General features: G+C 36.7%; 1 long non-coding RNA gene across 2 annotated transcripts in view; it reads left to right on the top strand.

Annotated features, from left to right (window-relative positions):
- The window catches only part of LOC118145001 (uncharacterized), a 28,257-nt gene extending 17,008 nt beyond the window's left edge, over positions 1-11,249 (top strand). For both annotated transcript variants that reach the window (XR_013521740.1, XR_004730042.3), the window contains 5 exons: positions 5,230-5,356; positions 6,923-7,036; positions 7,377-7,507; positions 7,939-8,058; positions 11,106-11,249. This is a non-coding gene — a long non-coding RNA (uncharacterized LOC118145001). The remainder of the gene's footprint in view (positions 1-5,229; positions 5,357-6,922; positions 7,037-7,376; positions 7,508-7,938; positions 8,059-11,105) is intronic.
- Positions 11,250-20,768: the final 9,519 nt, after the last annotated feature.

The following is a 20,768-nucleotide window of genomic DNA, read 5'->3' as shown; positions in this document are numbered from 1 at the left end:
CCTACTCGAATCCCACATGGCCTATTTTTCTTTGTGCCTTGAGGTTCCAAGTCAACCTTTCTTGAGAATTTTGGTTATTTTATTATCCTCCAAATTCTTTCTAATGGATTTCAAGGTGAATTATGATGAGAGTTAGGAGGCATGATTTTATAAAGAAATAAGGTTTTTTACTGATAAAATAAAAATGATTTTGCTATATCCTTAAAAATGCAACTAAAGATTATTAACTTAGGTTATCTAAGCAATTAAAATGTCATTCCTAGTCGATTCTAGTCAAAGCATAGGTTGAAAACTTTGTGTGAAAACTCTACAATTTTAGCTTTATTATGATGTTGTTGAGATTTGAGAAAATTCTGGTGGCAAATGCAAACTAATGTATTTTTCTTAATGGAAAAAAGTAACACAAGTATGATTGTAGGGGAGTATGGACCTCGTGCACATTTACACAGGCCACACAAGCCAAGGCTTGAACTGCCACTTTTCTGAGTCTTGGAGGAACTCTTTGTGATAATTCCAGAACCTGAAAGGAGGGGAGGCCTGTGAGGACCTGCAAAGAGGCCGTCCCCCTCTTGCTTGCCTCCCTGTCTCCCCTGGGAGGCTATTAGGACATGCTTTCTCATTGTCTCCAGGATTCTGATGTGATATGAGCTTTCTGCCTGCCTCCCATAAAATAGAGCAGGAGGCCATATAACCACTTGGCCACTTATATAACCTTTGCAAATGCAGACTGATTTGAGCACCTACTGCATACCAAGACCTATAATATATAGTCATTTATTTTGTTTCATGGAATCATTGCAAGAATCCCAGAAGGTAGAAATTATTATCTATATCTCTATACAAGGAAACTGAAGTCTAGAGATGTTAAGCATCCTGGACAAGCTACGAAAGTAACCATGGATACAGATGGGATTGCAATTCCTGATACCACATCTGTGTTCTTTCCATTCACTTTCACTTCCATTCATGCAACATCCATGCTCAGTGGTGGTTCTTACAGTCTTAAGAATAAAGTCAAGTTTCTTTCGAACTAGCTACTTAGAAACAGTGCCAGAGTCTTATAATTACATACCTTTAAATGATAAAGTGTACCTTGTTTTCCTAAAAGGTAAAAATCTGAAGACCAGAAGTACATATCGGATCAATCAGTGAAGCCTGGCATTCTCTCTCAGATGTGATGACAGTGAATTTTTACTAAAATTGATGGCAGTATTCTTGCTGCCTTTAAACCTTAGATGGTTGAAGTTAAACTGTAATAATCTTGGGTGTAGTATATTCCTGTCAGAGACTTTGTAAACAAAGTTTAGGCAGTAACGTTTGTGGAATGTGCCATGTTTTAAAAGAAAACTAGGGAATGTATGTTTTCAAAGAAATGACATGGAATTCTTAAAAACTTATACATCCAAATTTTTTCACTTGAGTATGTATTGATTCCTTGTGATGGTCCCTGCAATAGACCAGGCAGGTACTAAGAGTTTGGGATTCAAAAATGAGTGAATCAGATAAAATGTTTCTAAAAGCATAGGTGAGCCTAGGAGTTTTTTTCAGGAATGGATGCTGTCACTGACTGAAATATTTCTGGGATTCTGTTTTTCATATTTTCCTCCAATTCATGAAGGGTGTACCCTTATTTGGGTACCTGTCATCATGTCTGATCTCTGTCCTTTAAGGTAAATTCATCTTCTCCCATAAATAGTCCTTCATAAGGTTTTGGAGACTCTGGCAGAGGTCAGCTACTTGCAGCAAATTATTGATGGAAAAATACCCACCTCCTCTTTCTGAACCAACCATAAACATCATCGTTTTTGATTGTGTGTCTTTAGGAGGGATGCCTGTTGAGTGTTGATGTGGGAAGGTAATATCCACTTAGTGGATGGATCATTTCAGTCAAGCTTGGCAATAAACGGGGTGACAGATTTCACAACCTGCCTGTCTGTGATTTGTGTCTTAGATTGGAATTTAGGAAGTGGTCAAAAATCATTAGAAATAAGTCTGTGGGATAAGGTGAGCAATCAATTTGAAGAGCACTAATTGGTATGTAAGAAGGGGTCAGAAAAAAAAATGTGCCAAAATAATTAACTGATTTGAGTAACCTAATGGTAATTTTTTTTTCAAACATGTAATCTGACTTTGGATTAAAAAGAAGAATATTACTTTTAGAAAATAAGTTATATAAGTCATTTGCTCATTTGTTATACTAAGGTCCTTTCTTTGGAGAAGATTTAGATAAGAAAAATTTCAAAATATGGTTAAAGCAATGAGCACATTTTAGAATAAATAGACATACTGCATTATTTGATGTATGCCTATTATGCACCAGTGACATGCCTTTTTATTTATTCCTCTCTGTAACATTGCAGGTGTATATTATTATGCTTACTTGACAATACACTGAGGTTTAGCAAGTGAAATGGCTTGTTGAAGGTTATAGTCAATGACAGTGCCAGTTTTGGAATTCAGGCCTGTCTGATTCCAAATCATGAACTCTTTTTAAAAAAACAATAATTGCTGTTTAAGATGTAAAGAGATCTCATTTCCATACATAAATATTCTGGGGAGTTCACTTTTTGAAAGTTCATTACTGTGTGCATACACCATATATAAAGATTACTTCAGAACCCACATATAGAAGATTTACCTTTCCATTTATTACTGACAGGCCTTTGGAAGTTTTCTTTGTTATTTCTAAATGAGATCCATGCTAAATGTCAGAAATTAGAACATATATGTATTATACAAATATCTCCAATCTTGATAGTAGTGAACAGTTTTATCGCTTAAGTAATGTTGAGAATCATGTTAAATGTTATGAAGACTGAATGCCTAGCCCTTAAAATGCAACTCTCCCTCCAGCCCGGAGGTTGCCATCTATTCTCTGACACAAACAGCCTGATTTCCACATGGCATATTCAGTGCTGCCCTGTACAGACTCATTTACAGTGACTTCATTTAAGTCACACTTTTTAAATTGTTCCCAAGAGACCTGGCTCAAATAGAGTGGAGCCGGCTGCATTTGCCACCACACACAGCCGGGCTGAGTGACAGGCATGTTTAATTTGTTCATTTCAAATCTCCATGATGCTTTGTCGCTTAATGATGGCACTGCCTATAAAAACTAGGCTGTAAGCCTTTTGACTTGGCTTAGTCCAGAACTGGGAACATCTAAGGCAAGGCAAAGCAACACAGTCTTACTGTACCCAGATGCTGAGCTCACCTCTTTAGGAAGATAATTATTTCCCCCAAGGCAACCGCCCTGGATAATGAGACTAGGGTTCAACCTACCTTGCCTGGTATTTAAAGACTTGCATAATCTATTCAGCTTCACATCTTGCCACATCCATCTAACAGCTTTGCTCCACGTAACTTTGTTATTTCTTCCCCCTCACATTTTCTCATTCTTGCATCTCACTTTCATGCCTCTCTCATTCATGCTGCTCCCATCTATATTCTTAAAGTCAGTCTGTGTTTGGTTAATCACCTTGAAGATTGTTTCTAACACTATCACGTTGTGGAGTTCCTTGGCTATCATTCCCCCTGCTCTATATCCACTATGCCAGATTCAAAATGTGAAACTAGGTGGGTCACTGGGAGGGCTAAAAGAAGCAGCATGCAAAACTGGAACCCTTAACTCAGTTATCTCTGCCCTCTAGATTCTAGAATGCTTTGCACTCTTCGTGTATTTAATTCCATAATGCTCACTACTTTTGAAAGAACTATTGATTTCTTACTCCTGCTTGGTCCCTGAAACAGGACTGAATCTCTTTGAGAAGCAGTGAATGCCTTACCTGACTTTCATATTCTCATGCCACTCTTTATATGCCTGGGAATTGGGCAAATATTAAGCCAACCTTATGAGGCAGTGAATTGTTTTTCCGTCTCCTAATATCCCTCTATGTCTGTATATCACTTTTCTAGAGCACGCAATAATTTTTCAAATTCCATGTCATTAAAAGCACATTTTCAATGGAGGAACATTTAAGGACAAAAGATAAACAACAAAACCATGGAATTTATTCATTTAACTTACCATCTTCCCTCTTTCAGTAGGATTTGTGCCCTAAAGAAAATACATTTACATACTTAAGGACTCATTCTCAATTCTCCTGGGTGAGAGAATCTCAGCTAAGAGAAAAAAAAAAAAAGAGTCATAACTCTATCCTGAGACCACGTGGATCTCCACCTGGGTTTCCTCAGTGGCTCAGAATAAAAATTAACTACACCAATTTCAATAAGCATCTGTGTATGGATAGATTCTTTTTTTTTTTTTTTTGAGACAAAGTCTCACTCTGCTGCCCAGGCTGGAGTTCAGTGGTGTGATCTCGGTTCACTGCAACCTCCACTTCCCAGGGTCAAGCAATTCCCTGCCCGAGCCTCCCAAGTAGCTGGGATTACAGGTGCCCACCACCATACTTAGCTATTTTTGTATTTTTAGTAGAGACAGGGCTTCACCATTTTGACCAGGCTGGTCTTGAACTCCTGACTTTGTGATCCACTTGCTTCAACCTCCAAAAATGCTGGGATTGTGGGCGTAAGCCTACTCTTTTTTATAAGCAATTATGGTATAGTGTTATGCTCCAATTTAACAGATTACCTTAGTTCAATTTTTTTTCAATACTTCCCCTTCTAGATGCATGCTCTTGAGTACATTAACTGTGTTAGTCTGTTCTTGCATTACTTGATAGTTTATAAAGAAAAAAGGTTTAATTGGCTCACATTTCTGCTGTACAGGGAGTATGGTGCCAGCATCTGCTTCTGGGGAGGCCTCAGGAAGATTTTACTCATGACAAGAGGTGAAGCATGACATAGCAAAAATGCAAGAGAGAGCATAGGGGTAGAAGCAAGTGCCACATGCTTTTAAATGACCAGATTTTGCAAGAACTCACAATCCCAAAGACAGCACCAAACCATGAGGGATCCACCCTCATGATCCAAACACCTTCTACTAGGCCCCACCTCCAGCACTGGGGATTACAATTCAACATGAGATTTTGGTGGAAACAAATATCCAAACTATATAACTAGCTTTTACCTGTCTTGGTTTTATCATTTGTAAGACAGCCATAGATGTGGCATCTACCATCTGGGATTGTTTTATGGATAAAAATTCATGTAAGTAATATATTTAGTGCACTGCTTGGATAAAACAAGATGTTAGCCAACATTAGCTATTTATATTTGTTTCCTGAAAGTATTAAGCACTTAAATAATGCTGATCTTTTCATTCTACAGATGGCAATATAGTGCTACATGGAAGATTAACTATACAGCCGAACATTGAGCAACAGAGTGTTTCTCAAGAACCCAGACTTTTCGACTTCAAATTCTTGGTTTTTCCCTCATTGGGTGAAATTCATTTGTATGACCCTGATCCATTTTCATCAATAGCAATTATCACTCTCTGAAATTACTTTTTACATAATAATTTCTGTTGTCTTTATCAATCGTGCAATATTATATCTTCACTAAGATATAATGTTGATGATTGCACATCCACTTGTCTCATTTATTAAATTATCTCTAGGACAGAAAACAGCCACCTAAACATTTGTAGTGTCCATGAATGATTAAACAGGTGTGTGTGTGTGTGTGTGCGTGTGTGTGCGTGTGTGTTTGTGTGTGTGTGTGCGTGTGTGTGTGCGTGTGTGTGTGAAGGGGGTAATTTGCAGTCTTCGCTCCCCTTTTAAAAGACTTTATACAGCCTCTGCTAGATACCTCTTCACATGGCCAAAATCTTGATACTCCTGTGATTAGCCAGAGTTGGCATAGTGAATAGGACAGTTATTATTGGAGAAATAGGCTCCATTCTTTCTCACTTTCTCTTGGATTTCACACTCCAATAGAACAGAGAATTTGAGGGTCTTTGGTTCCTCTCATTTCTTATCTTTGGTAATACTGTGTGATTACGAAAGTGAGTAGACTTAAGCACAAGCCTTAGGTCACTGCACTGGCTCTAAGACATAACAGTAATCCGACTGGGGCTGAGACACAAGCTAAGAATAGGACCCTACTTAGGCCTGAATCCTAGCCAGAGTGTTAAGTATTAAAGCTAGTACCTAAGCATCTCTTGCTTTCCCATTTTGTTATTGAACTTTGCATTTAGTCTCCTTAGAACATTGGGAGAGGTAAGGTATGATTGCCTGCACAAAAGAATTTGGACACTCCTGGCTCCTTGATTATACTGCCCTTCAGTATTTAGCTCTATCCTTCCTCAGGCCTTTCTCTCTTACATTGCTGTCACTCAGCTCAGAGTTGCACCAAAGTTATGAAAAAGTAGTTAGATACCCTTATTTTCCCCAGTTAATTTAAGGTTGCTTTTGTTGAAGCTCCTGTTTTTTTCTTTATAAGCCCATGAGCTCCTGAATTGCACAATATTTCAGGTTTGGGAACACCTGTGCACACACATAGATAGTTTACATATGGAGGTAAGTGTACAATTTAGTGATTAAAAGTTCTGGGCTTTGATATAAAAAATGTGGCTCTACCACTTTACAGGTTGTTCTATTGGGACAGAAACTAAGATTGATTTCTTCATCACTAAAATGTGGATGATGCCTAAGGGAAACAAAATAGTTAATGTTTGTTAAATATTTAGTATAGTGCCTGCTGCCTTCTTTGCTAAATGTTTAGTATAGTGCTTTGTTAAACGTTAAGTATAGTGCTTGTTGCCTTCTAATGGAAATTAGACTGGAGAATAAGAAGGAAGTGTGTACTTGTGTATATATGTTTAGATGGGAGTGGGGGGCTAAGCGCTTATAATTTGTCAACATGTGGTAGCATGAATATACCAGAATCATAAGAAAAATGAAAATATGGTAACAGGCAGCAGCAAAGAATTGATCTGGCATAAATCACTTTATATAAATAAAAGAAGGCAGATCACTTTACTTTTAAAATCATCTGTCACTTTTGCTTTCCTGCCTAGAAAATGTAAAAATAACTGCAGAGGGATGAGGAGTGTTGTTTGTGGGATAAAGAATGGAAGGAACTAGGATGTAATACTGACTGAGTCCTGGATGTTCCATGTGATTTTAAGAAGGTATGCCTCCTGAATTTTGACTACTACCATGTGAAAAAGAAGGAACTGGCAACGGCAGAGCTATCAAAATGATATTCTGGGAACCTCAGTCATGCCTTCACTTCAAATCCTTGAGAGTCTGATGGGGTGGGCACCACAATCCTGGGCACTCATTTTCCCAACTCCATTCTACACCTTTGATCCTTATGTTCTGTTCCCAGATGTTTCTATTATATGACCAAAGAATTTGTGTTTTATGTGTAAATGGAATTTGAGATTGGTTGAATAAATCTTTTGGGGTTCTTTAATTTCAAGGGCCTAGCTTTGTTTGTTTATACTGTTGCACTTCTTGCTGTTTCAGTGATGCCATACGTCAGCACCTCCCAGTGAAGTTTAGTGAGGGACTACTCTGAGAGAGAAGTTGTGAACTTACAGGCAGCTCTTCCGGAGAATTGTTGATGCTTGCGACTAAAGCCCTATGATCTGCTATATGTGAGTCTGGCGAATGTTTATGAAATCTATCAATGTGCCAGTCACAGTGAGGGATATTCAGGAGAATTTCATCATTCATTTCTCACAATAACTTTGTGTGAGAGATGTCGTTATTTTCTGAACTAACAATGTAGAAAGTCTTGGAGAGGTTGAACACCTTGTTTAAGGTCACACGGTAAGCTTGTGGATGGGATAAGCCTACTATCAAAATGTTATTTTCTAGGCTTATTAGTCTATCTCTTCCCTAATTAAACTGAGTATTTGGCTTTAAGTTACTGGGTCAGAGTAGTTCCTGAAAATACAATCTTGATTGTTTACTGTTTATTCCTCTTAAAAACCTTCTATAAATTAATGTTTCAAAAATGTGGAAACCCAAATCAGAAAGTCTTTGATTAGTACATCTTAATTTGAGGTTCTGGTCTCTTCCACAGATGAACTTCTGGAGGCCTGAAATTGTTTGCATTTTGTTTCATCTGTGCTCATATGTGCATTATATGAAGGAGGTGTCCATAACTCATCAAAGCTTCTGAGAGTTTCTAAATCCAGAGACAGTGAGTATAAGCTCTTTTTTAAACTGAAAATAATTTTCTAGATATTTTTCTTTAAACAGCTCTGATTTTTGACACAAATGAAAATAATACACAGTAAAATAAAGTATATCATTCTCAATATTTTTGTTCTATCCTATAAGAAATATGAGTCTCACGGCATCTAGAAAGTTGAATGCCTTTTTAACAGTCACTTATAGAAGTTTATTTAAATATGATTGGCATTAATTCCTCAGCTAAACTTAATATTGATTCAAAGCCATGGAAGTGGACCTACAGCTTAGTGAGAGAAACATAAAGGATGCTTATAATTTGAACTGGAACATAATAGCTTCGTTACTTATCAGAATCACTTCTGGTAAAATAAATAGCATTTTCTATCTGGGATCTTGGAAGTTGGGAAGTTCCAACAGATTTTTAGTATGCAATTTTAATTAAGAAGGTTGACCTGTTGGGCAAAGAAATAAAAGCAATACATTCAAGGGGGTACCATTAGGTTAAAGGGCTGAGTCAGTACAGATTAATTCCATGCTGATCCATTATGATGTTGAAGGCTGCTAATTAGTTGCTGAGATTCACAGTTAATCTGATACAGAGCAAGACCTTGATAGGCTTTCTTATCATCAAAGCAAAAGAGACTGCTTTTCATGTTATTCCAAAAAGAACACAAATTTATTGTAGTCTAATAATTTTTCAAAGCGTTTCACATCCATGTTTACTATTTTGTAGTTAACTTGTAATGTCATTAGCAGGTTTTGGTATTAGAATTAGGTCAGCTAATAAATTGTAAAATGTTCTTTACTTGCTTTTTTATTTTTTTTTTAGATAATTATTATTTAAATCTTAAATGTTCAATAGAATTTACAAGTAAAACCATCTGGACCTGGAATTTTTCGTCAGAAGGTTATTGATGACAAAATGTCTTTTTGGCCGGGTGCGGTGGCTCAAGCCTGTAATCCCAGCACTTTGGGAGGCCGAGGCGGGTGGATCACGAGGTCAACAGATCGACCATCCTGGTCAACATGGTGAAACCCCGTCTCTACTAAAAATTACAAAAAACTAGCTGGGCATGGTGGCGCATGCCTGTAATCCCAGCTACTCGGGAGGCTGAGGCAGGAGAATTGCCTGAACCCAGGAGGCGGAGGTTGCGGTGAGCCGAGATTGCGCCATTGCACTCCAGCCTAAGTAACAAGAGCGAAACTCCGTCTCAAAAAAAAAAAAAAAAATTTTAATCTTAATTTTGGTAACATGGCTTTTTACTGTCAATTTTAATAGTATTTTTGAAGTTGTTCATCATATTCTTTTTTTTTTTTTAATTTCTGTAGCTACTATAATGATATTCTCTTATTTACTCCTAATATTACTAACATATTCCTTCCCTCCCTCCCTTCAACGTTCCTTCTTTCCTTCCTGTTTTATCCTCTTTAGTCAGTCCACTAAGATTTACTAATTTTTAAAAACTTTTCAAAGAATGAAACTTGGGTTTTGCTAATTTTTATTAATACTTTTTATTAATGATTTTATTAAATTCTGCTTCTATATGATTATTTACTCTCTTACTTGGGCTTTAATTTCTTTAGCTTTTTAGTGTAGAAATTTAAATAATTGGCTTTAATGCTTTTTGGTTTTTTTTCCTAAGGCATTTTGGGTGGTAATTGTTCCCTTCAGCACTGCTTGACCTGTGCCTATATGCTTGCGTGTTTTACATTTACATTATCCTTTCATTGAAAACGTCCCTTGTGATATCTTTGAGTCATTGGTTATTTAGCAGCTGAATATCTGTGTGTCTTCTAAATATCATATTGTCATTGATATCTAAATTAATTTTGAGACTTGCAGTCCCGCAGATAGTCTGTCTTAGATGTGCACTTGGATAGAATGTGCATTCTGCAGATGTTGGATATTCTTAAATATTTAATAGGTCAAGGTGTTTGATAGTTGGTCAATATCTTATATCCTTCCTAATGGTTGCCCTTTTTAGTCAACATGCCATATCAGTTACTAAGAAAGGGTTTACTAAAATTATGAACTGTGATTGGGATTTGCATCTTCATTTATTTAGTTAATATTTTGAAAATAAATTTTTGAAGATTTTTAAATGTTTCTTAGTACCTGAACTTCTAAATGTTCACTGAGAAATTTGTATATTTCATGATATTAATAAATCATGCTCTGCCTCCTCCAAATCTTGTTCAGCTTGCTATTACTACCTACAAACCAGCATAAAAATACATATTTAAAAAGAATCATTTACTATTTACTTTTAGGCTTTATCTATTTTGATTATCAGGGTATGCCAGATCAGTTGTTGTCATTGTTATTGTTGCTTTATTTTGGTGTATTAAGGCAATAAATATCTCTGTTCTATTAAAATACATTTTTATAACTTGAAAAATAATGATGATATAATAAAATGGTACAAGTTGAAAATTCCATTTTTAAGGAGTGGCGAGCTACACATTCTATCAGTTTTAAGATTTATTCAGCACAGAGAGACTTCCAAAATGTAGGAAAAAATTGTTTATGGGCTCTTTCTGCATTAGTATCTCTTTGAAGATTTACTCAAATGTTTCAAGAAGACCTGTTAGTTAAAGTGAGTATTCAGGTGTAAATCAAAATTGTCTCCTTTAGGCTATCTAATATCCTATTAGAATACTAATATGGTTCATAAAAACATTTTATGCCGCAAACGAATGAACATTGCTGGAAATGGAATGTTCAAATGGAATGTTCAAGAGATTCTTTTTTTCCTTGCCAATCACCTAAGCCTTATAAAAATCAGATTTGTAATCTAACATATTTGAATCACCAGGTAGCATCAATCACTAGATAGCATTAAGTTCTTTGATTTTCACATAATTTCTGGAATTCAACATTTTCTGCGCTCCTTATAGATTATATAAACTACTGACTGTCTATGATAATGTGGAACTCAAAAGTGTATAATTGAAATCTACAGATATTGTACAAAATTTCATCAGCAGCAAAATTGATTGATTATAATTTTATCTCTCAGCTCATTTTTTTTTCTTCTTTGTTTTTACTTGTAGGTAGGAACTATCAACAAGAAAACAGTGCCTTAGCTTAAAGATAGCATGCAGATGAAAGATGAAAGGAAGCACTTGGGATTATTTGCAAGCTGAATCACTAATTTATAAATAATTTAATGTCAAACATATAAAAATTATCGTTTGTATTATTTCTACTTTTATATTAATTATAGCTACTGAATTCAGTTCATGTTCAATTCAAGCTTCTCCTGATGTTATGATCTGAAAGTCTGTGTCTCCTCAAACTTTATATGATAAAATCCTGACCCACAAGGCAATGGTATAAGGAAATGGGAATTTTAGGAGGGAATGTGCTCATGAGGGCAGAACCCTCATGAATGGGATGAGTGTCCTTCTAAAAGGGATCCAAAAGAGCACATTTGCCTTTGCTTCCATGTGAGACACAGCAAAAAGCCTGTTCTCTATGAAGAAAGAAGAGGGGTCTTACCAGATGCTGAATCTGCAGGAGCCTTGATCTTGGCCTTTCCGGCCTCTAGTACTGTGAGAAACATTTTGTTGTTGTTGTTTATAAACTACCCAATTTCTGGTATTTTTAAAAATAGCATCCTGAATACAATAAAACATCATTAAAAATAAAATTAACAACAGCAGCCTCAGATCTTGCGCATGAAATTTTTTTGGGGGGGTATGTTTTTGGATGTTCCCAAATTAAATTTATGAACTTTTGGTGAAATATCACTCTCCATAATGTGAGTGGATCTCATTCAATCAGTTGAAGGCCTGCATAGCACAAAAAGTCCAGTCTCACTGAGCAAGAGAGAATTCTTTACCCTGCCAGCCTTCAAACTGGCACTGGAACACTGGCTTTCCTTGTTTTGCTATAGCCTGACAACCCTATTGCAGATTTGAACTCGCCAACCCCCATAATAATGTGAGGTAATTTCTTATAATAACTGTTTTATATACATATATATGTATTTGTTCTCTCTATATGTATATATATATGCATGTAGATGCCAATATATATATGTCTTTAATGTAAGGACATATATATATATATGTACACACACACACACACATACACACACACACAGAGAGAGAGAGAGAGAGAGAGAAAGAGAAGCATCTATATTTAAAGATAGAGATATACATTCCTTGAAGATATTGCATGTTTGGTTTCAGATATCACAATAAAGCAAATATCCAAATGAAGCAAGTCGTCACACACTTTTTTGTTTCCCATAGCATATAAAAGTTACGTTATATGACACTGTAGTCTATTAAGTGTGTGATAGCATTATGTCTAAAAATGCAATGTAGATACCTTAATTTAAAAATAGTTTATTGCAGCGGTGCGCAGTGGCTCACGCCTTGTAATCCCAGCACTTTGGAACGCTGAGGGAGGGTGGATCACGAGGTCAAGAGATCGAGACCATCCTGGTCAACATGGTGAAACCCCGTCTCTACTAAAAATACAAAAAATTAGCCGGGCATGGTGGCGCGTGCCTGTAATCCCAGCTACTCAGGAGGCTGAGGCAGGAGAATTTCCTGAACCCAGGAGGCGGAGGTTGCGGTGAGCCGAGATCGCGGCATTGCACTCCAGCCTGGGTAACAAGAGCGAAACTCCATCTCAAAAAAAAAATACTGATACAGAGACTCAAAGTAAGCATGTGCTGTTGTTAAAAAGGCGCTGATGCACATCGTTGACAGAAGGTTTCCACATACCTTCAATTTGTAGATAATGCAATATCTGCAAGACATAATAAATAATGTAATATCTGCACAATAAAATGAAATGTGCATATATACACACATGTATATATATGTAGTGCTATTTTTCTGGAGAATCTTGACTAATACAGTGAGTTTATGGAACTTCTTAACAATATAGGTAGACTTAAAGACATCTCATTTAAGTTAAGGTTATTAGCTTCCTGATGGAGATCATCTTTTCATGTTCAAAGAAAATCCGTATTTTCAGAGTCTGCCTTTGAACATCTCTGTATCTCCTTAGATCCAAGTCTGAGTAAATAGATGGCTTGACCAACATGTGGGACTGAGATCCAGAGAGTCAGAAATCTCCCTTAAATAGAGATTTGTCTAAGGACACTATTTTAATATACTTGCTTAACTTTCCAAGCTTTGGAAGTAGTTGTTTAGTCTTTGAAAATGTGAAGTGAGTCTAGTGGTTTTGCTTTAAATGACTCCACCCAGTATTCATGCCATGTAGCACTGAGATAAGTTCTCACAAATATAATTCCATTCCAATAAATAGACGCTGAGATTTAGGATGCTATATTATATACCTATTTCTTAAATTAAAAAAAATTCTTCACATTAATTTTGTACCATAGGTTTTGATCACACAGGGCAAGGCTATCCAGGATTGGGCAAAGTTAAAACATTCAAAGAACAAGGAAAACTTTGAGACAGGTTCTCTCTCTGTTGCCCAGTATGGAGTGCAGTTGCACAATTATGGCTTGCAGCAGCCTCAAGTTCCTGAGCTCAAGAGAGCCTCCCAACTCAGCTTCCCAAATAGCTGGGACTAAAGGCATATGCCACCAAACATGACTATTAAAAATAATTTTTTGTAGAGACACAATCTCTCCACATTGCCCAGGTTAATCTCAAACTCCTGGGCTCGAGCAATCCACCCATCTGGGTCTCCCAACGTGCTGGGAGCCTGAGCCATGGCTCCCAGCCCTGAGAACAAGTTTCAGCCACCATACCCAAGATGAAGATCTTCTCAGGAAGTCAGCTTTGCTTCTTCAGAAAATAGAATGAGAAAATGGCAACTAGATCTGAAAATCCTCTGGTAGCAACGTATCTTCCTAAATTCTCAGTGGAAACAAAAGGATTAACATACTCTTTTTAGATAATGCACTACAATGTTTTGTTGGTATTTTTGGGGAAGAGAGTTTTTGTAATTCTAGTTAACAGAGAAAAACATGTCTTGGCCTGGCACAGTGGCTCATGCCTGTAATCTGAGCACTTTGGTAGGCTGAGGCAGATCACCTGAGGTTGGGAGTTCAAGACCAGCCTGACCAACATGGAGAAATCCCTTCTCTATTAAAAATACAAAATTAACCAGTCAGGGTGGTGCATGCCTGTAAGCCCAGCTACTCCAGAGGCCGAGGCAGGAGAATGGCTCAAACCTGGGAGGCGGAGGTTATGGTGAGCCGAGATTGCGCCATTGCACTCCAGCCTGGGCAACAAGAGTAAAACTCCATCTCAAAAAAACAAGGAAACAGACAAAAGTGTCTTGTTAAGATTCTGTTTGGTTAGAAAATTGTACGGATAATTTCCTTTGTTTCTATATGGGATTTAAAAAATTTTCTTTAAGTCTACAATGAAAAAACATGTAGCTGGATTTTGCCATCTTGGCCTATGGACCCTAGATTTAGATAGTCAGATAGTAGGCACCCATTCTGCTCATTGTCCCCAAAGACTAAAGAACTAAATACACACTAAGTTCAAGGGAAACAGACTGCACAAGATCAATAAAGATTCCCACTTTCAGACAGAGTCTAGAGTCCATAACCATAACTTTTAGCTTTCATTTTAAAATACAAAAGGGCAAGAAAGCATTTTGGGCTGATGTATTGCTCTTGGTTGCCTTGGGAATTTCCTCTCCTTATTAAAACAAAAACTAAGGACCCAGCACACGCACACAAAAAGAGGCATGTAGGCAACTTCTGAAACTCAGTATCATTAATATCATTTAAATCTATGCCAAATTAAAGTCTGTGAAATTTACTGAAGAAGAAGGGCCAACTTGAGCCTACTCGATGACTGTACAGTTTCCTGTGAATAGATTTATTATGAATTGAGAACAAGGAATTTTTGTAAATGATAAAAAGAAGCATACTCATAATTCATAGAACCTGTGTGTCGATCATGGTAAAGTCAAAAAAGGTGATCAGTATGAACTCTGTGTTTTTCCCTACTATCTCTCTGGAATTTTCTCTCAGTGAGGTTACTCTTTTAACATTCCTAGATGAAAACACCAGAGGCTCACAATTGTCCTCATTCTCCAGGAAAGCTTTTGTGGATTTTAAATTGCAATTAAAGTCTCAGTAAGAATGCTTAGTCCCATGCAATTAGACTAGTCCCATTCAATTGGAATGCCTAGTCCCATGCAATAATTAAAATGACCTATGTCTTCTCAGGTGCAGGAGCCAGATGTTAATTTTTCATTGAAAGTCTCCCTCAATAAGATTACACTGGTAAAGTAGAGACTCCTCACTCTCCTTTTGTGGAGGGAGCGGGGTTCACAGAATAGTTGGCTTCAAAGAAATTCTGCTGACAAAATTATGTCTGAGGTAATCTTGCATATTTTTGTTTTCATTTTTGTGAGCCATTAACAAATGTTTAGCCATTTAAAAATCATTTGCTTTGAATACTTGTATTCTGTCTTGGCATCTAATTTTGGTATCCACATCTACTACATCCTCAGATCTCAGCTGAAATGTAAATGCAACCATTCTATTCCATAGTGAGAGATTATCTGAAACTGAGAGACTGTCATGAAAGTAGGGCATTTCTGGGAAATTAGCATTAGGAAAATATTCACAAAGCAGTTTTTCAGGTAAGAAGAATGCTGGAGATACGTTTGTTGCTCATAAAGTTGAAGCAAATTGCAATTCTCCAGAAGGAAAAACTCCATGAAAATATGAGATCGATTTCAGAGTGAGATCAATTCCTATTACAAAGCAGACAGTTGCTATAAGAAGTCTTGCATATGTGAGACACGTGGAAAAGAACATTAAACATATTTTATGTCAAACTAAACATCACAGCATCTATGTAGGCAAAGTTCCATGAATATAATGAATGTGGAAAATCCCTCACTGAGTACTTATTCTTTGCAACATCAGAGGATTCACATGGGAGACAAATTCTGTGAATGCAGTGAATATGGGCAAGCCCTCAATCAAAAGAAGCAGCTTTTCCAAAATGAAAGAGTCCATACTGAAGACAGAGCCCATGAGTGCAATAGATGTAGAGAAGTCACTACTGTGAAATATTTTTCCTACTTAACATTAGGGAATCCACAATGGACTATTTTAGTTTTCATAATATAAATTCCACCATCTTTAAAACTGAATCTAGAACGATAATCTTACTATGCATGTCAAGACAATGAAGATTATTGATCTGCAAAACACTCTGATAAAGAATTCAACCTCATTCTGTAAAAATGTCAGTGGGGCTGCTATTTTACATACGAAAGAGTTTTCATCCACTCAGGTATCAAATGTCTTTCATTATTGTGGGTGTTATTAATCCAAGTTATGCAACCTTGATGCATTTACATCTACTAGTTCAAAATATGCAGTGCACCATGGGAGTAAGCAAGACCCTGACTTTTAGTTTTTTTCAGATTTCTCATAGTTTGTAGCATTTACCTAGCTCATTTGATTAATTAAATTAGGTACATATTCCTGCTTTTACTTCCTTTCATAATTGTACTTTCCACTGACATTATCATAATTAAACTTTCTCAGACTCCTAAATCACAGAAGAGTTTATTAAAATATTTTATTAATTAAATTAAACATAAATAACAGATAATCCAAATACCCTCTTCAATGTACCATATATTCATTCTTAAGTAACCAGGAGGGGAGAAATTGTTAATGATCTTTGACAACATATAGTCGCTTTGCTTTTTATACTCACAACTAAGTTTGCCTTAAAAACAGGGAAGCATTGAATGGTGTAAATCAGACCCAAGTCCGCCTCCTCCTATTAGGCCTCCATTAGTTAGTGGTAATCTGGTTTTAGAAGATGATTTTGAGATATTTAGAAAATGCAGGCATTTAAGTATGATTTGAGGTGTTATTTAATAGCAGAATTGACCTACTGACATAAGATGTGAATGTTCCTACTGATGAATTGTAAACAACTTAGTATCAGCCTTAGAAGCCCTTCATATTTATTTTATCTTCTACATAAACAAAATCTTGTTTTTCCTCCTCTGGTAATAATTATGGCACATCAGATGTTTATGAACAGCCTTCAGAGGTCTTTATTTCAAAAGAACATATATTGAAAGTCCTCGAAAGGTTACCATCCAGAAACACAGAAACACAATTTTCCATAATTCTTTACAACTGAAGTGAAGGAATCAAATGAAGACCACTTCTGCTACAAGAAATGCATGTTTCACTTACCAGGAATGCACACATCTATTTGTACAGCCCTCGCACTTAAGATCTGAACAAAAGATTTGATTTTCTAATCGAAGGAAACAAGAGAGCCCCACTGATGGTTTCCTGAAATGCAATACAAATAATTTGTGCCAGTGAGTAGATATTGAAACAAGACTCTGAAACTGGGCAATGCCACTGAAGTTAAGCACAGGAGGAAATTCAATAAAAAATGCATTCTGACAAGAAATTACTTTTTATGGTATTTTAAGTTAGGAATAACACTGGAAGGAATGCAGAACTAATTAAGTATCACATTTTGGGTTTCTTTCCTTCGTAAGAGGAGTATAGCCGAATGGGTAGATAAAATAAGTACAGACAAGTGTTTAGAAGTGGTAACAGGAGTAAAGTCCTTAATAAAACAACTACTGAAAAAAGAAGAAAGTGAAATTTAAACCTCTAACCTCAAACAGTCTGAATGCAGTTTTGGAAAACAAATGCTATGAGAACCACATATTCATGGAAATGAAAATTCAAGTGACATGCTGGCATGCATGTAAGACACTGGACGTGGCAATATCTGTACCATCACAAGTGGATAGAAAAGCCTTCCATACTAAAAATCCTCTGGCAGTTCCTGCTGTGGCTTAGATGTTGAATAGCTTGTAGCAGAGCTGAAGCATTCTACTTGTTTCCACATGAAACTATTATGAAAATACTTTTTAAAAGTATTATTTCTTTTAGCTGTTATTTTGGGGCTGAGGAAGAATGATACAGTCTGGTGATAAGGCAAATAATACTGCAATCTTTTAAATGTTGGGCAATGAATCAACTTAACAGGAGGGTGCTATTTGAAGATGAAAATCTATTAAACTTTGTAAATATCATCCCTGATCAGTAAATAATTTATAAATCTGAATTTTAATTAAAGTCAATAAAAAACTTTTAGTTCTGCTTAGGTATGGTATTTAACAGAACTGTGGATTTTGTAACATAAAATTAAATAATCCATAGATGATCCAAGACAGGATCTGTACATTACAGGGGCTACTGTAATGTAGAGAAAGAGCCATTTTCTACAGCTTTTGTTTCAATTTGAGAATAAACAACCAAGTGTGGGATCATATAAATTTTCCTTTATTCTATTTTTTCATTTCTTGGCTTCTAGTCCCTGGAGCCACACAGAAGGAGGGGGCAAAGTAAATCCCTGGCATTACTTCTGCATGTGAGGGGCCGTGGAGCTGTGAAGGCAGGTGTTTCAGAAAGGGCAAGGCCATAGTAAAGACAGCCAACTCTAAATGAGCTATCAAGCTCAGAGGAGCTCACTCCCTTTACCTTACCCTCACACAGAGGGAGGCTGTTAACTCTGACAAACAAAATGGTTTATAAGGCATCTGGCATTTTAGATTCAGGAAATCCCATTTTGAAGTCCTGGAACACATTCAAAAATGCAAAGACATCCCCTTGGTGCCAGCTGAGTAGGTAGATTTCTTAGGGAATGGCAAGTAGATCCTCCCTTTGCTTTTTTGTTAGTCTTTCTATCTCTATGGGTATTCAGGCTACCTGAAGACCTCCAGTTAAATGCATCTAGATCCTGTAGGGAAGTACAAGTTTGAACCCCCAAGGATATCCTCCCACTTGAATTGAATAGTAAACATCTCTTGGCTCTGCAAGAAGTCTTATTAGGAAACTCCCTTATAATGACCTCCTCATGTGGGGTGATTCCAGCAGAAGGACTGCCAAGTTGATTTTAACAGGCTTCACTAAAGGCCAAATGGATGAAAGTTTGAGCAGTTGTGTGTTTTATCAGAGAAATCTTTTTCGCTCTTCCCATGTATCTGCAGTACTGATTAAAGCACAGCTTGGCTCTGCTTCTCTGCACAAGCTCCAAACATTGGGGAACTTTTAACATAAAGTTTGTTACATATTTATAGAACAGTTTTCTTTGAAAGGCTGGGGAGGACTGACTCTCCTACGGGGTTCAGGAATACAGGAAAATGAGGAGAAATGGAGGGAGGGGATCTTGTATTAGACTCTGATAAAGTTCATTTGTAAATGTCTAAAGAGCATTTAACTAGCAATGCCCAGGAGGTGACAGGACATGTATTTTGCCGTGCAGTAGAGCAGTTTTGGTTTCGATTTATGTTTTAGGGTCATTGATTACACAGCTGGGAATATAAGGCGTGCATTAGGTGACGTCATCCATAAAATGCATGAGAATGAGAAAAGGACAAAGAAAGGAGCCTGAGTAATCCTGGCATTTAAGGTGTGAGCAGAGAAAGAGAATCACAGGAAGAAATCGAAAGGCAAATTATCAGAACCTAGAAGATTACTAAAATTTAAAAGTAAAGCAATTAATCACAATGTTTAAAGCTATAGGATTTCAGAATAAAAATAAATATTTGAATGTAGGATTTGGCAATGAGACATCTCTGGTCTTGACAGCAGTGTTGATAGAATGATATATGTGGAGAAGCTAGACTCTGAGGATCTGAGAAGTAAATGGAAATTCATTTTCATAATCAGCTGCAAAAGTAGCCTGGAAATTCAAATACCCCTCTCGGCAATAAAATGCCTATCAATTAACACTAAGGTATAGATCATTGTAAGATTTTCTCCAGTAAGTTACAATAAGAAGGAAGGCACTGAGTCTTGGCAAGGAGAAGAAACGAGTTGACATATTTTCGAATTCTGAGAGGAAAAAAGAGTACATTTTGCACTGATTCCCATGGAGGCAAAATTTGAAGGGCCTTTCCATCCTCTGACAAACATAATTCATTGTCTTTCACTTCTCTTCAGAAAATGTACTACACAGTAAACAAAGAAGAGAGGAACAGATACTTTAATTAGGTGCTTTACTTTTAGTGAATTCAACTTTATAGTTAGAGCATAAATCCTTGCCATCTTCCCTATATTCCCCTAACGAGATTCTGCTTTGTATTATTGCCCAGGCTTTTTATGCCCCCTAAATTTACATTTTACAGATGCTTGGATTTATGGTAGCTCTTCCTTTTGACAGGTCAGTATAAGATGTGATATGTCAGCTATTGATTTTATGAGAACATATGTTTATCTGGTTAATTTTCTCTAAAAGATACTGCACACTCTCAGCATGAGGTCAAGGGCATCAAAATTTTCAGCATCTTTGAAGATCAAGTCATTCTATTTTCAGATATTAAAGACAAAGAGATGTAGAAAGAAAAAACTCAGAAGTTCTCTGCTTATGATAATATTCATGCTGAAGCAATAAAACTCTTAAGTTAGCACAGCCTGGAAAGGGATAGATGCAGTCAGCTGGGAAGAGAAAATCAGACTCAAGCCCAAACTCTCTTAGAACTTCACCTGTAACTCCAGGTTGTAGTATTGCTTTGATCACTTGAATATTAATTGTATTTATGTGTAACATACTAATCACAGCTGAGATTATTCAGTTATATAGTTCAGGTTATCATTTTCTGCAGGGTAGTTGTGAAGAGCGTTGACTGTGGAGCCGCTGACTGCTCCAGAACACACTTCTGCTTTAAAACATCCGGTTAAGTTCCAGAAACTC

Source organism: Callithrix jacchus, chromosome 8, assembly GCF_049354715.1.
Source record: "Callithrix jacchus isolate 240 chromosome 8, calJac240_pri, whole genome shotgun sequence".
NCBI lineage: Eukaryota > Metazoa > Chordata > Mammalia > Primates > Cebidae > Callithrix > Callithrix jacchus.
This window is presented reverse-complemented; position numbering and strand designations above follow the sequence as displayed.